We start from the raw sequence: 15091 nt of genomic DNA, 5'->3' as shown, positions 1-15091 counted from the left end.
GTGTATGATTCACCATCCAGCAGTTATGGGGTTTGATTTTATCGTGATTTTGCCCCTCCTGCCATCTCATTGCAGCTTCTCCTTTGTCTTTGGATGTGGAGTATCTTTTGTGGTGGGTTTCAGTGTCTTCCTGTCAATGATGGTTCAGCAGTTAGTTGTAATTCTGGTGCTCTCACAAGAGGGAGTCTCACATCATTTTTTATACATGCAAATTTACAGGTTTTTCTTTTTTTGACTAGGTAACTTTGTAATGTTATAATGATTTGTTTTGTTAGCTGAGTCTCAAACATATACTTGTAGAATTCATTTCAGAAGAGAAGTTTTTCTCTCAGGAGTATTATTAAGATGGATTGTTGTAATCTTTTTGAGGTTCTTGGATTCACTAGGAGACTTTACATTTCAGTACTTAATAGAAATTAACATGTTAGAAATATGAGCTCATGTGTCTATTTGCATACTAGCTTTTGCTGAAGATATAAAATGTCCAAAATATTTAGGTAAAAAAATCTGCCTGCACAGGTTAAGAATACCAATAACATGAATCTGAGGGAATATCCACCTAGTATTCTTAATTAAGTATCCACCTAATCTTCAATTATAGATATAGAAAAAGTTTCTTTGGTGATAAGCATGGGTTTTTTTCTCCCATTTAGTGGACATTTGCCAATTTGGGGGCAGTTCAGCATCTCTGTCTCTCTTTACCAGCACTCCCATCTTTCTGCTGGAAAATCCCCATTGTTTGTGTACTTGATGAGAGACAGAACTCACTTCTCACTGTGGAAACTGAAGGGGTCAATTTTCTTTCTCCCTGGTGCAGCCAAAGAGCAGACATGTGATTTAGACCTAGCCAATCAGAACATCTATCTCTCAGGACTTTGGAATATTGAATAACTGAAAGTTATTCATTGTATCTGTGGCAATCTGCTGATCAAATCCTTCTTGCTTAAGGACCATAGCTGTGATTCTTTTGGCCTTACCCTCAGGAGCCCCCACCTCCTATTTATAAAAGCTGATTCTTCAGCTTCTGTCAATGCTTTGCCTCTCCTGATTTGCTTCCAGTATATTATCTTCTGGTAAAGGTAGTTATATTCAGTTTCTAGGACTTGTCACCAAGAAACATTTCTACTGAAGACAATGGAAAAAGTTAAAGTCTTTTTTTGAAATTTACATGATAATCTGAGTTTGTAACACTCAATTTTAAGGTTTAAGTGATTACAAATGAATGCAGTTAAAGCAACATCAGTTTTAGCCCATCAAATTAGGAGAGATGAAAGGGACAAACAAAACTCTAAGGAGAGAAAGGCAAACACTCTTATGCACTGCTGAAACATTGATAATACTAATCTATAGTATAGTGTGGCATAAATCAACATTTAAAATGAGCATATCCTCTGGTTTAGCAATTCTGCTCCAAGTGCTGACTTCTGAAAGGATAATTGCTTTTGTTAGAAAAGATACATGCACAAAGATGTTCAGTGAAGCAGTTTGGAGAGCATAACATTGGCAAAACCCCAAATGTCCATCAACAAGAAATTGTGTCAATTTCTTACACAATTTTAATGCATACATAGAATGTTGTATTTTGTAGTCATTAAAATACATAGGAATATATATATTTGTTGACAGATAAAAATATCTATGATATTTTGGATGCATTTTTAATTCTAGAATAATTTTAGATCTGTATAAAAATGTGCTAAAATTTGTATGGCATCTCAAGAAACTCTGAATAGCCAAAAATTCTTGAAAAAGAAGAACAAAGTTGGAGGTCTTACAATTTCTGATTTCAAAACTTGTTATGAAAAGCTATAATAATCAAAACATTGTACATAAAGACAGGCATGTAGACCAATGAAACAGATTAGACAGTCCAAAATAAACTAACATACATGGTCAAATAATTTTCAACAAGGGTGCCAATATGATTCAATGGGGAAAGGATGGTCTCTAACAAATGGTGTTAGAAAAACTGGATATCTACAACCAAAGAATTAAGTTGAACCTTATCTAACACCACACGTAAAAATTAACTCAAATGGATCAAAGACCTAACCCTGAGATCTAAATTAGAAATAGAATTACCATATGATCCAACAATTCCACTTCTGGGTATATATCCAAAAGAATTGGAAGCAAGATCTCAAAGAGGTATTTGCATGCCTGTGTTCATAGCATCACTCTTCACAACAGCCAAGAGGTAGAAGCAATCCAAGTGTCAATGGATGAGTGGATTAAAAAATGTGGTGCATACACACACACACACACACACACACACACACAATTCAGCCTTAAAAAGAAGGGAAACTTTGATTGTTATGGACTGAATGTTTGTGTCCCCCACAGATACATAGGTTGAAATCCTAATCCCCAATGTGATGGTATTAGGAGGTAAAGCCTTTGGGAGGAAATTAGGCTTAGATAAGGTCATGAAGATGGAACCTGTGTGATGGAATTAGTATCCTTTTAAGAAGAGGAAGAGACCGGTGCTGTCTCTCCACCTTGTGAGGAAATAGCAAGAAACCTGCAAGCCAGAAAGAGGGCTTTCAGCAGAACCTGACCATGCTGGCACTCTGATCTCAGACATCCCAGACTCCAGATCTGTGAGAAATAAATGTCTGTTGTTTAAGCCACAGTCTATGGTATTTTGTTACAGCAGCCCAAGCTAACTAGGACACTAACACATGGTATGACATGAATGAACCTTGAGGACATTGTGCTAAGTGAAATAAGCCAGTCACAAAAAGACAAATATTGTATGATTCCACTTATGTGAGGATTTAGAATTGTCAAATCCATAGAAATAGAAAGCAGAATGGTGGTTGCCAGGGCCAGGGTGGTAGAGGGGGAGGAGGAGATGAGGAGTTGTTGTTTGATGGGTATAGACTTTTAGTTTTGCAAAATGAAAAAGATTTAGAGATTGGTTAAACAACAGTGATAATAAACCTAACAGTACTTAATTTTATACTTAGAAATAGTTAAGATGGTAAATTTTATGTTACATTTAAAAACTGAACCACTTGAATGTATTAAAAATTTTTTTTAATTTAAAAACAAAAAAATTGTGAACATAGTACAAAATTCCTGTGTATCCCTCACCCAGTTTCCCTTATTAACATCTTACATGAGTGTGATACATTTGTCACAACCAATGAACCAATATTGATACATTATTAATACTTATACAGTTTATTCAGATTTCACTAATTTTCCCCTAATGTCCTTTTTCTGTTCCAGGATCCTATCCAAGATACCACATTACACTTAGTTGTCTTGTCTCCTTAGCATCATTTGTCTGTGACATTTTCTCAGACTCTCCTTATTTTTGAGGAGTGCTAGTCAGATATTTTGTAGAATGCCCCTTAAATTGACATTGTCTGATATTTTTCTCATGGTTAGACTAGTGTTATGGGTGTTTGGGAGGATGATCAGGGAGGCAATGGGTGTTCTTATCACATTGTGTTAAGTATGCTTGTTGTCAGCTTGACTTATCACTGATGGTATTAACCTTGATCACCAGGCCAACATAATGTTTGTCAGGTTTCTTTGCTGTGGAGTTATGTTTTTTCCCTTTTATAAAAAAAAGTTTCCATACTCTACTCTTTGTAAACAAGTCACTAAGTGCAACCCATAATCAAGGGATCACAGGAGTTAGGCTTCACTTTCTTGAGGTGGTTAGTACCCATGCAAACTAGTTGGAGTTCTTGTATATGGGAGATTTGTCTCTTCTCCTCTATTTAACTTATTTATTTAATCATTTATTTGTATCAGTATGAACTCAGATATTTATTTTATACTTTGAATTATAATTCAATACCATGTTATCTGTTTTGTTGCTTAAATTGTTCTCCTGTGTCATGTTGGCTCCTGTGTCCTTCCCCCGCCACACACAGTTTTTGAGCATTTTCTTACTTTTTGGCACTACAAGATGGTCCAGTATCATCTTACTTTTTCCCTAACCTGGTTCTACAACTGGTCGTTGTGCCAAGGATCCCTGATTCCTTTTATTGGAGTATGGTATTAGAAACCAAGTTCTGTGTTCTGGATTTGTTCATTGCTACAGTGATATTATTATTTCTAGGCTCTCTCAGTGACAGAGCTAGAAAATATGTGTATGTATACTAACCTGTATATATATATATATATACATATGTACAGTTACTGCTTTATCTATCCATCTGTGTCTATATTAACTTGAATTCATACTGATGACTTCAAATCTAATGTAGTATCACATAGTTCATTCTTGCCTTCCTCTCTCCCCTCTATGTTCTTCTTCTCCAACAGTGAGAAGCCTGCTCCTGGCATCAGCCATAATTTACTTATTTTTTCAACCCCAGGATACATGGATAGCAGTTTCAGAATTATTAATCTGTATGTCTGTGGGACATGACTTTGCTGACTAGGTGCAGTGTTTTTGTACAGATCCTTTTTACTTAAGTTTTACAGTATCCAGTCAAAATGTGAAATTATTAAAAAACAATTTTCAAGACAGTGCTTAAACTTTGTTTAAAAATATTTAAAAAATTATACTAAATATATATAACTACATTGCTATTACTAAAAATTGAAACAATAAGGGAGAACATAGCACAAAGCATGGTTAAGAATTTGGTTTAAACTGTAAAATAGTCAGTGGGAAGTTGTTGTATAACAAAGGGAGCCCAACTCGAGGATGGAAGATGCCTTAGAGGACTGGGGTGGGGAGCGTGGGGGGGACTCGAGGGGGGGGAGTCAAGGAAGGGAGGGAATACAGGGATATGTGTATAAAAACAGATGATTGAACCTGGTGTACCCCCAAAAAAATTAAAAAAAAATTAAAAAAAAAAAAAAAGAATTTGATTTATGTCCTTCCAGTCCTCTTACAGGGGTGTGTGTGTGCGCATACGTGTGTGTGTGTATATATAACAAATATGTAAAATATTAATAGGTATACACACACATATATAAATATGTATATTTATTTTTCTTATTTATATGCATTAGTAAAATGCATGATGCTATTTTGAAAATAATGAATTGCAATGTTCATATATTGGTCTACTTTTAAGGGTTTTTTTTTTTTTTTAAGGGTGGTATTTTATGATGTAGTTGTACTAATATTATTTACTTGTTGCATTATACATTAAGCAGCTGTATTAGTTTCCTAGGGCTTCTGTAACAAAGTAACACAGACCAGGTGGCTTAAAACAAAGAAGTTTATTATCTCCGTGGTTTGGAGGCTAGAATTCTGAAATTAAGTTGTCCACTAGGTCATGTTCTCTCTGACAGCTCTAGGAGAGAATCATCCCTTTCCTCTTCTAGCTTCTGGTATTTGCTAACAGTCCTTGGTGGTCTTTGGTTAGTAGATGCATCACTTCAGTCACATGGCCATCTTCTCCCTGTGTGTCTTCACATTGTCTTCCCTTTGTGCATAACTGTATTTACAAAGTGTTCTATCTTATAAGGACACCAGCCATATTGGATTGGTGCCCATCCTACTTGACTATGACCTCATCTTAACTAATCTGCCTATTTCCAAATAAGGTCACATTTTGAGGTACTGGGGTTAGAGTTTCAACATATCATTTTTGGGGATACAATTCACCCTTTAACAGTGGCTTTCTCATCTTTTGCTATTCAAGCTATTAACATAATGAAAGTAATTGTGTGTACATTTTTGTGTACATGTATGATAGAGTCTTCAGATAGAGTCTCAGAAGAGGAATTGTTGCATCAAATAATATGTACCTTAAAAATTTTGTAACATTCTGCTAAATTGTCTTTCTGAAAGGATTCATTAATTAGTCATCTTCCCACACTGCATGAGAGACCATTTCCCCACATCCCTATGTTATTATTTGAAAAAAAAACAAAAAAAAAAAAACTCCCTTTTACTGGGACAAAACATTATCTCAATAAAGAGGTGGATAGAATATTTTCCTTTTTAGCCCGAAATTATCTTTGATTGTGTCCTAAATCTTTCAAAATAAATTTTGTTAACTGGTTTCCCAGAACCTCAGAGGGGCAAAAAACTAGTTTTTTGGTCTCAGTGGCAGATGGACTCATCCCTTCCTGTCTATCCTGGGTTCAGCAACAATCCCAAAATCTTCATTTCTTTTCTCAACTGAAAAACAAAGAAAAATGAAAAAATCTTCTGCACTTAATGGATACAAATAGGTTCTGAGGTTGGAGGTTGAAACATGCTATTTGTACTAATAGTTTCTGGGCTTCAGCTAATGGAGTTAAAATGTCCATTATCCATCCTCCATTCCCTAGTAAGATTTTTGTAGACTCTTGCAAAATGTCCATTGTAGTCAAATAATCTATCCTCAGAACTTAGAGAGGGATACTGTGGCACTTTTTCAAGGGGCAGTGACTCCCATGTACGATTTATCATCTCTTGTGAGGCTTCCTGGTATTTATACCTGTTCCTGGTACCTAGAACTCCAGAATCAGTTGATGGGAGCACAAATAAAGGAAATTTTTTACTTCTCAGTCACCCACATCAATCTGTTCTCCCCCTTTATTGGGTGAAAGTGTCCTTTTGTTTTAGAGGTAGAACATCGTTTTCTTCACTCTGTATGGCTCAGCCTTTACAAAGGTTGTAACAGATTTCCAGAGTTCTGCAGAGGGTTTCCCTAGAGAACTCAGCTGAGTATTGATCAGCACATGCATATGAGGGAACTGCCTGAAGCCAGAAAAAGAGCAGTACAAAGTTCACATAGAGTCAGGAATGGAGCCTATTCCCATCAGCCAGAATAGAAAACCTGTAATTCACAGGGTATTGGGTAGGTAGTTTAGTCCTAGATGAAACACAGCTTTGGTCTTATCTAACAAATCTTAGAAGTAAGACCAAAAAGAATGAAACAAAACTCAGAAATATTTATATGAATACAAAAATATCTAGCAACCAAGATAACATTTATAATTTCTGAGATCAGTAAAAAATTACCAGGCATGCAAAGAAGCAGGAAAATATATGCAATATGAGGAGAAAAATCAGTCAATCAAAATAGACCAAAAATGACACAGATGTTGTCATTAGCAGACAAGAAAAGGAAAACAGTTATTACAGTGTATGCCATAAGTTTTGAAAAGCTAAAGGAAAGATTAAATGTGTTGAGACATAAGATATTTTTAAAAAAGTCAAATTTCTAGAGATGAAAACTATAATGTTTGACATGAAAATACAGTAGAGGAAGTAATGGCAAACTAAATATTGCAGAACAACATATTAGTGAACTTGAAGACATAAATAGAAACTATCCAAAATGAAACATAAGGAAAAAGCTAAAGAAAGAAAGAAAGAAAGAAAGGAAGGAAGGAAGGAAGAAAGGAAGAAGGAAAGAGAAAAAGGAATAGAGTATCAGTTAGTTATGGAACAGCTTCAAGAAAAATATATGTGGAATTTAAGCCCCTGAAGGAGAGTTTAGAAAACTTATTTGAAGACACAGTGGCTGAAATTTTCCAAATTTGGTGAAACCATAAAGCTTTAGGTCCAAGAATCTCAACAATCTCTAATCACAAGAAACATGAAGAAAATAACCTCACAGCGCATGATAATCAGGTTGCTTAAAACCAGTGATTTTAAAGAAAAACCAAATTTTCAAGAGAAAATCTTGAAAGCAGCCAGGAAAAACTGGACATGTTATATACAGAGAGATAAGAATAAGAACAACAGCTGATTTCTTTTCAAAAAACAATTCAAGTGATAGAGTAAAGCAGCACCTTTAAGATACTGGAAGAAAAAAAATTAGAATTTTATACCCAGCAAAAATTTCTTTCAAAAATGAAAGTGAGATACTTTTTCAGAGATTTAAAAGCTGGAAGAATTTATTATCAGTAATAATACAAGAAATGTATTTTGTGGTACAAGAAATGCTAAAGGAAATCCTTCATAAAGAAGGAAGATGACACCTGATAGAAATATGGATCTATACAAAGGAATAAAGGACACTGGAATGCCAGTTGCATAGGTAAATATATTAGTTTTTTTTCTTATTGCTTAAGTTTTTAAAAAGATAATTGGCTAAACAACATTAATAATAATGTATTGTGGAATATTCACATGTAAAACTAGAAAGTATGATAAAATAGCATAAAAACTGAAGGGGAGAAATGGAAGTATACTGTTGTAAGGTTCTGATGCTATGCGTGAAGTGGAATAATATTAGTTGAGGGTAGACAGTGATAAGTTAAAGATGAATGCTTGAGCCCTTAACTACCACTAAAATAAGACTAAGAATTATAGCTAAAAAGATGAAAAAAGAGAAATAAATGTAATCATAGAAAAGAATTAATCCAAAGGAAGTTCAAGAAAGAGGAAAAGAGAACCAAGAACAGAAATCACAAACACAAAACAAATATAAAGATGGCAGAGTTAAACCTAACCCTACCAATAATCACATTAAATGCAACTGGTTTAAGATAATATAGAATATTGTAAAGGTGCAGGTATTTGCTACAAAGATCCTTTCCCCCTTTCTTAAATAAAAAACTCTTTAAGTTTTACCTTTGTACATGATTGTACAATAGAGATGACATTTCCCAGTCACCCTTGAAGCCCATGTAGCCATATGACTAAGTCCTGGCCAAAGTTCCCTGAACTCAGGTGTGTGTACCACTTCCAGGATGTGCCCTTGAAAGGAGTGGTCTGGGCACTCTTTGTTTTTTCCCCTTTTCCACAGGCTGGGAGATGGGGAGAGGTGGAGCAGCCACCTTGGACTATCCTATAATTGGATAAAGAAGCAACATGTCAAGGATGACAGGACTACACTCTCAACCCTCAACTATATACCTCTGAACTGCTTCAAGAAAGAGCAATACATTTCTGTTGTATTTAAGCTGCTTTCTTAATTTGGGTTACCCCAAATCATGCTTTGAGACAAGGGCTTGGATGCAGTTTATTTATTTGGTAAGTCATCCTAGGAAGCAAAGGCAAGCGAGAGAAAAGGCAATAATAGATGCATTAATGTGTGGGTAACTGCGGTGGGCACATTCCATTGGGGACCCTTTGAGAAACTCATCTCAACATCATCCAGCAGTGAGCTGGGATTCTGGGGCGTTTATCTACTGATTCCCTTACCCATTGGAAGAGGGTGTCTTCTTTCCAGGCTATTCATTCTTTAGAGCTGTCAGTGTTCCGGAAACCACCTTCATGTGCTGCTGCTGCTGCAGGTGAAGTATCAGCAGAATGGGGTGGCATCAACAGTGTCTGAGCAACATAGCACTGTTCTTGTGAGTATGTTTTCTTATGTAAAAGTAGCCCAGCTACCGCAATTAAAATGAGACATTTCTGATAAGAAACTTATAATTAGTTACTAATTTGCTTCAGAGATACAGGATGTGACCATTTCAAAAAGTAGTGCAGAATCGAGAATACTGCTTTATGAAATAAGAATAAGTATTTTACTATATCTGACTTGATGATGTCAACTACATTCACAAATTTAGTGTGAACACGTTGGGAGTTACAGCCTTTATAATTTTAGTAATTACCTATTGTCCCAATATTTGCTTAAATTTTTAAGGTCTGGTTGATAATTTCTTTCAGTATTTATTGTTAATATTCTGGCATCATGGATTAACTAATTGTACCATAAATTCTGAGGCTCTTCACCTGTTTGTTGCCTTACGAATTCCCAGACATCATACCTTAAGTATTTTTTACTAGTAAATGTACTGTCTGTTTTATGTTGAGGTAATAAGTTATATGCCCAGTACGTGGCCTTTGGCTTCTCATTTAATGCACAGTAGGTGTAAATTAATATATCACAGCACAGCTTTTCTGAAGGCTGTTAACTAGACTTTGCCTAGAGCTGGTTGCAGTGGAGAAAACGCTCTTCTGAAAGAGCCACCACTTTGTGCTTGTGTCCAGATTTTAAAAATTTCTTTCTTGGATGCACCATATGTTTCACAGCTTCTACTTTGTAGAGCTTTTAAGAGAGGTATTGGAGAAGTTTAAGAGTTTCAGGTAAGACATTGTTTATTTTTACATTGCTAATAATTAGGAAGTTAATTTTTCATTACTAAGGTTTGAAAACTTTGTTTTTGGGGAGATGTTAATATAATATCTGATAAACATTTTAAAGTCATTTTGAGGGACATGAAGAGTGCTAAAACTTTTAAACATTATATTTTGAAAAGAGAATATAAGTGGAAATCAAAGAGTATTATTCAAAAATGAATGACTACTTTTATATTTTTGAAAAACATTTCTTTAACGATAACATTTGGATGTACCATCCAAGTTAGTTTTAACACATTTAAGATTCTAGAAATTAGATTACACATTTATTCCTTCCATTACAATAAGGGTGTCAAAATCCAGCACTACTAGATTCCATAGCTAATGCCTAAACCAGAAACTCAACAGCTATACAACTAAGTAAAAACTTCCAATGGTAAGAATAATATGGAGGAATACATGATCAAAATCTTCTGGTGTGATGGCTGTGGGTGAAATTGTATTTATTTGCAGTGTATACATGCTTTACAATCATAGAATAATGCTGTAAGATAAGGTTTTGGGAAAGAATTATTCCTATATACTATTCATGGGAGTATCAGTTAGTATAAAATATGTATATAATTTGATAATATATCTCAACAATTAAAATGCATATGCCTTTATCTAGCAATTTCATTGCTAAGAATTCATCCTACTTGAATATGTACATGCATGCTCATTTCAGTAGATTGTAATGTAGAACTGGAAGGAACTTAGATATATATCAATAGGAAATTAAGTAAATAATAGTACAATTGTGTATGAAATAACATTTAACTGTTACAAAGAATGAAATTTACTTTTATGTGCCAACATGGAAGATTTATCCATGTATATTTTTAAGGGAGAAAAGATAATGCGGTAGGTATATTATGTTTTTGACATGTATAAAATGAATATGTGTGTGTATTTTTCTTCTTGTATATGTCCCCAAAATTTCTATAATGAGACCCAAGGAGTTATCAGTTTTACCTCCAGAGCATAGGACTTGGGGTTGGAGTAGAGGGAGATATTTATTTTTATTTTACTGCCTTAAGTCTGTTTGAATTTATTTAAAAAATCATGTGCATATATTGTTTTATAATAAACAATTACATTAAAAAATAAAATTGAACTATTTTATAGACTCTCAACTTAATGATAATGAAACTATAGAGAAACATATCACATGGGTTCATTATATACTAATATTTTTCAAATACATTACCTCCAAAGAATGACTTAGGGTAAATTGATACCTGATCATGTTTTGTTTTCTCTGATTTGCTTCTTTTCATTTGGTTTGATTTGATTATTTACTTAGTTTAGTATTTTAAGGGAGTAATCATTTGTCCTGATCCTTTCCTTGTAAAATAATACTGTTTTACCAAAGATGTCTTATTTATATAAGCTATAACCAAATTTAGAAGGAATGATGTAGTATTTTTCCACCATGTTAAGTTGTTACAAAACATTAAATGACACAAAGCTATAGGTGCATTCCATTCTGGCAAATTCTCCATTATGAGTACAAGGAGATGTGGGTGGGAAGAGCTGCTGCAGGATTTACTGGCAGCTGCTTTGGTGGGGATCACGGGTTCCTGTCTTTCCTTACTGGGCTTAATCTCTGAGGATGGGGCCTAAATATGATATAGATAAGCTTTCTCAGAAAGTTCCTCACCAAGAGGAGTCCCTGTTTTGTTGCCCAAGCTGCAGTTGTGTTTTGAGAACCACTTCTAGTTCAGAAGGGGAAGCTTATTTGATTTATGCTATTTTTAGTAGAGAAGTATTTAAAAATACATTTATTGTAATTTATATTTTGAAAAGTGTTGAAAACTCTAAAGATGCAAATATCAATCCTTCTACCCATTAATCAGTCATTCACAATTCTATATTCCAGGGACAATTGTTAGCATTATATTACTATTTAGTATTTTCATGCATTTTAAAAAACATAGCTGCATTACATGTATCATCTTATAGTCTTTTTTTTTTTTTTTTTGCTGCACCATGTAGCACGTGGTATCTTAGTTCCCTGACCAGGGATGGAACTCTTGCCCCCTGCAGTGGAAGTGCAGATTCTCAACCACTGGACTGCAAAGGAAGTCCTGGTCATCTTTTAGTCTTTTTGTGTAAATTATTATATGCATTTCCTCTCACTGTTAAAAACTTTTCCTGAACATAACTTTTCATGGATGCTTAATATTTCATTCTGAACTTACTGTATTTTGCACAATCATTCATCTAAATTTGGATATTTAAGTCAAATCCATTAAAAAAATTTAGTTATAAAGAATGCTACTACAAACCTCTTTCTTTAATAATTCTTATTTATAATTCTGATAATTATTTTGTGTCCTTTTCCTTTTTAAAATTTTTGTGCATATTTTGGAATAAAGTGACCATCTAAGGTTTTTTTTTAAGTTTCACACATACTCAAATAGGCAAACTATCCATCTCCGATTAATTGAAAAGTATTCAGAGATTTCAAGGGTAGCTTGAACCGGTAGCATTTGCAGCTGTTTATCTATGTGTATCTCTGAATAATGAACAAAAAATTTAGGCAAAAATTGGTGCTTAGGTCGAAATGACTATAGTTCTCATGTCATCAATTCATCATAATTCTCATTAATAGCTTTATAAGCAAAATTAAGTACAATCTTGATTTGTTGTTTAGTAAGTTGTTTCACTTCAGATTTCATTTAAAGCAAGAGTTCTATTGCTTAAAAATATGTGAAGGACCATTAAAAAGAGGATTTGACTGTCCAATGACACCATACAGAGTCAGTGGAGAAGCATAAGTAAGTCCTGTTTGTGTTATTTACCTGCTAAGTCATATAGAAAATGTATTAAAGGGCATAGAGTCATTACTCAATTTATTTACAACTATATTATCCCCTTTATATATAGGCAGACTGCTTTGCACAGTAGTGTTAGGCAGTAAAAATAACTGTGCAAACAATCTTAAAATCAATGGGAAGAAATTATCATTGTTCTGTGATCTCTAAACATTTTTGTTAAAACATTAAAAACTCTCCTACTGTTGTTTATACATGTATATACATATATAGCATGCAAAAAGTAGTTAATATGTAGGGTACTATAATACAAAACATTAGAAATATTGAGAATTATGTTTTATTTATTTGTAAAACTTATTTAGTATAGTTTGAACAATGCTTGTCTTCTTGTTTATAACTTGCAATAAGGAGTGAGTATCCTTTCTATGTGTTGCTCCGTGGTCATACTCATTTTAAAGTTTGGATCAGCTTCCAAGATTTTATCCTATGCATGTAAGCATTGGGAAATCTCCCTGAGAATTCCTTCTGTGTGAAGCTTGTTGCTGGCGTCACTTTCTCTGGGACATCTTCAGCCTTTTCATTACAGCCATTTTCCATTTATGTTTGCCTTCACTAGGCTCCTCTTGCTGGAGTCTCTAATGGTGACAGTGTACATTCACATGATCAATTATTCTGTCTAATTTCCAACACTTCCACTTTTCTTTGCTGCACTTTCATCTTTATTGGCCAATTTCCTCTTTTGATTGTATATTTTTGTAAAATGTCGCTTGAGTTTGTCACTGGGAGACAAAGAATACGGCACAACTACTTTACTGTCTATGTGTGAACTGAATAACAGATGCTCAGTAATCGATCGCCAATCAACAGACTTTGAGAAGAAGTGATGTGAGGGCTCACTGATCATGATGCACAGCTTTTATTTATGTAGTGATTTGTGGCCTTAAGAGCGAGCAGAGAAGTTTGTAATTTGTGCAGTTACTCACATTGCAGATACTATGGTAACTGAAATTTGAATTATTGTTGGAGGACAGATATTATTTAACCAATCCATAGTAACTGAAATTCATGTGTATGGGGAGCATGCAAAGTCAGGACTGCCTTTGTTCTCTGCTCAAATTGGAATATCACGATTCCTTCTGAGCCTCTGACACTGGAGTTAAATGAATTAAGAATTATCACAAAACTAAAGAATCTTTAAATATCTTGTTTAGTTTGCCTGTGCATGTTATTTTCTGATACCATACCAGGATCAAACATTTTTGTTTGTAAGCTATTACAGTTCTTATCTTCTGCATCACTAATATTATTACTTTGTAAATATCAAGTATCAAGAATGTAACATTCGGAAAAATTGAAACAAATTCAAGATGTTTTTATACTTTTACTATACACATATTTAGTTAAAAACAGGTATAGTATTTTTAAAACATTTTTATTTTAAAATAATTATAGACTCATAAAAAGTTGTAAAGAATAGTACAGGGCGGTCCTGTGTATGCTTTATTGAGTTTCCCCAATGGTTACCTCTTATGTAACTATAGTACAATATCAAAACCAGGAACATGACATTAGTACAACATATGTATAAAGTTCTGTCATTTTTATCATGGTGTAGATTGATATAACCACAGCTGCAAGGTACAGAATTATTCCATCTTCACAATGATCTCTCTCATGTTACCGCCTTTATAATCGCATCCAACTCCTCCCCTCTACCTTCCCATCCCTAACCTCCGACAACCACTATTTTTAAATTTTGTCTTTTTAGAAATGGCTAAAAGTGTATTTCTTTTTATTGCTGAGTAGTATTTTGTGTGAGTATTATAGTTTTAGTTTTTGTGTGTGTATTAAACATATAATTTGTATTATAGTAGTTTATCCTTCTGCAACTTTCAGAAAACCCAACATTATGTTTTTGAGATTCATCCATATTGATCATTGCTGATATATTTTATTAATAGCATATAGATACAGTTTTAAACATTCAATCTGAGAATCTTTTAACTAGTGATTTAAAGCCCTTTATACTGATTGCTGTAACTGGAGTATTTTCGTTTATTTATACTATGTTTAATTTTCCATTTACTTTTCTTATATTTCTCTTCTTTTGCTTTCTATTGGAATGATTTGAATTATAATTTTCTTTTTTTCATTCTTCTTTTGAAGTAATAATTTTTTCTGTTCTTCCAATGAATGTGTCACCTTTTAAAATATGAGTACTTGTTTTAAAAAATCTTTTCATTAGCACACACCTTTACATTTCTTATAAACTTTTAAGATGCATTCTTTGAGTCACCTCTCAAATTTTCCTATGAGTGTTTTA

This window comes from Hippopotamus amphibius, chromosome 3, assembly GCF_030028045.1.
Source record: "Hippopotamus amphibius kiboko isolate mHipAmp2 chromosome 3, mHipAmp2.hap2, whole genome shotgun sequence".
NCBI lineage: Eukaryota > Metazoa > Chordata > Mammalia > Artiodactyla > Hippopotamidae > Hippopotamus > Hippopotamus amphibius.
The sequence above is the reverse complement of the archived record's forward strand: the minus strand, read 5'-3'. Positions refer to the sequence as shown.